The sequence below is a fragment of the Pan paniscus genome, chromosome 15 (assembly GCF_029289425.2).
Source record: "Pan paniscus chromosome 15, NHGRI_mPanPan1-v2.0_pri, whole genome shotgun sequence".
Lineage (NCBI taxonomy): Eukaryota > Metazoa > Chordata > Mammalia > Primates > Hominidae > Pan > Pan paniscus.
The window spans coordinates 107,577,149-107,579,955 of record NC_073264.2 but is presented as its reverse complement, the minus strand read 5'-3'; the positions used below and the strand labels follow the sequence as shown (position 1 = coordinate 107,579,955).

At 42.9% G+C, this 2,807-nt stretch overlaps 1 pseudogene; it reads left to right on the top strand.

Moving 5' to 3' along the window:
* The first annotated feature begins 723 nt into the window (after positions 1-723).
* Positions 724-2,228, top strand: LOC129393790 (immunoglobulin heavy variable 3-30-3-like; annotated as a pseudogene).
* Positions 2,229-2,807: the final 579 nt, after the last annotated feature.

Here is a 2,807-nt window from a genome sequence, read left to right as displayed (position 1 = left end):
ATGTGAGTTAAATTTCAGAGGAATAAGAGAAAGATTTAGGGATTAATTTATTCAAACCTTGATTGAAGTGCTGAGTAAATGGTTGCAAACATAGGTCTACATTTTTCAAATCATTCACCATAAATTTGAATTATTTATTAATTACACTCGAATAAAGCAATAAAGAAACTGATGAGATAATATTTGACTGAATTGCAGCAATAAATACATCGATATTAACACAAGGAATATAACTGACTTCCAAAAACATACACACGAACCGTGGTTCACTCTGCGTATTTAGGTAAATCACAGAAAGTTGTCATAACAGATGGGGAATCCTGCAGACTTCACTAGGCATGGGCCATGCTGCCCTGGAGTTGTCTCAGGGGAGCTGCCTCCTCCAGAGGTTAGAGCACAGTCCCAGGTAATAGGACTAAATTTTTAGATGTGTTATCTTAGACACACTGCACAACTGCTGTGTTCTCTATGTAAATTATCTCCTGTAAAATATAACATTGAAGCCTGCATTAAATATATTGTGTAAATATGTAAGAATAAAAGAAAGTTATGAGAGCTAAGTGTTAATCAAGGCACAAGCATATAATATATAACTATATTTTCCTGAATGATGGATTTACTACCAGTTTCCCCCAGGACACTTCATCTGCCCTGAGCCCAGCCTCTCCTCAGATGTCCCACCCCAGAGCTTGCTATATCGTGGGGGACATGCAAATAGGGCCCTCCCTCTACTGATGAAAACCAGCCCAGCCCTGACCCTGCAGCTCTGGGAGAGGAGCCCAGCACTAGAAGTCGGCGGTGTTTCCATTCGGTGATCAGCACTGAACACAGAGGACTCACCATGGAGTTTGGGCTGAGCTGGGTTTTCCTTGTTGCTCTTTTAAGAGGTGATTCATGGAGAAATAGAGAGACTGAGTGTGAGTGAACATGAGTGAGAAAAACTGGATTTGTGTGGCAGTTTCTGATAACGGTGTCCTTCTGTTTGCAGGTGTCCAGTGTCAGGTGCGGCTGGTGGAGTCTGGGGGAGGCGTGGTCCAGCATGGGAGGTCCTTGAGACTCTCCTGTGCAGCCTCTGGATTCACCTTCAGTAGCTACCACATGAACTGGGTCCGCCAGGCTCCAGGGAAGGGGCTGGAGTGGGTGGCATTTATATCGTATGATGGAAGTAATAAACACTATGCAGACTCCGTGAAGGGCCGATTCACCATCTCCAAAGACAATTCCAAGAACACGCTGTATCTTCAAATGAACAGCCTGAGAGCTGAGGACACGGCTGTGTATTACTGTGCGAGAGACACAGTGAGGGGAAGCCATTGTGCGCCCAGACACAAACCTCCCTGCAGGAACGCTGGGGGGGAATCAGCTGCAGGGGGCGCTCAGGAGCCACTGGTCAGAGTCAGCCCCGGAGGCAGGTGCAGATGGAGGCTGTTTCCTGTCAGGATGTGGGACTTTGTCTTCTTCTGACGGTTCCCCAGGGAACCTCTTAAATTTAGAAAACTGTGCCTAACAATGTCTTCTCTATGCATATAAGGACCTTTTCTCCCTGGCACAAAATGCAGATTGACGCTGACACGGATGAAAATTCCTCAACCATGGTCACAACGATCAGAGTCCAGAGTAACCTCAGGGCTTCCCGGTGAGTCTTCTCCAGTCAGACCCAGGACAGGGACCTCCGTGAGATTCCCTGACTGGAACAGTCTTTAGGGATCCTGGTCACAGACAATAGAGAGGCTGAACCAGGGTCAGCGTCATGTAGAACCTCACAGATTTCACGTCTGATCCTTCTCCTGACACGAAAGTATGCAAATCAGTATCAGGAGCGATCTGGTGCTTCTTTTGTTCCTAATCCATTTACTTTCTTTTTTCATCGTTTTTCTCCTTTTTCCATTTGTTTTTCCTGCTTTTTGCAAAAGGAAGATGTTTTCCCTGTGAGATGTAGGGGATGACATCTCACAGGGAATGGGGGATGGCTGGAACATCCAATATCCTCAGGGCCGACCATCAGTAAGTGCAGGTTGGAAGTCTCAGAAAGAGCTGAAGCTGCTTAATCACCGTGGAGTTTTACCTTCTCCAGTTCTGCTCTGATGGAAACAGGGCAAGCAGGTTATCAATGATAATCTACCTAACATAGAGTCAACCGATTCCAGTTTCAATAACGTCTGTTAAAAATTCACACCACCACATGGATTAGTGTTTTGTCAAATCAATACACAGTATTGTCCAGCTAAGTAGACACAAAGATGGACCGTTGCCCATGGAGACAAACATTAACCTGAGTTGTAGGTTCTTACAGTGTTAAAAGTGTAAAACTGATTATTAAAAATGAGGCTATTTTTCTTTTTGCTGTTGAGTTGTAGAAGTTTCTTTTACATTTGGACATTAAAACTTTTTTAGATATATGGCATATTATCCAATTCTGTAAGTTGTAGTTACTTTGTTGCTTTGCAGAATCTTTTTCATAGTCTATTCCCACTTGTTCAATTCTGCTTTTTTTGTAGGTGATTTGAATGTAATATCCTGAAAAAGATGCTAATTTTTTGAGGGTTGGGAGTTTTACAATTACAGGTATTTCAGTTAGATATTTGAGGCATTTGGAGTGAATTTTTGTGTTTATTCTAACCTAAAATTCTTAATTCTTTTCATGGGAAAATCCGGTTTTCATACCACCCTCTTTGGAAGACACTACAATGTAGCCATGTCATATTGATGGTTCTCATGCTAAAAATCAGCTCGTCATCAATATGTGGGTTTATGTCTAAGCTCTGTGTAGGTATTTATGCCAGAACTTTCTATGTTTTTAACAAATG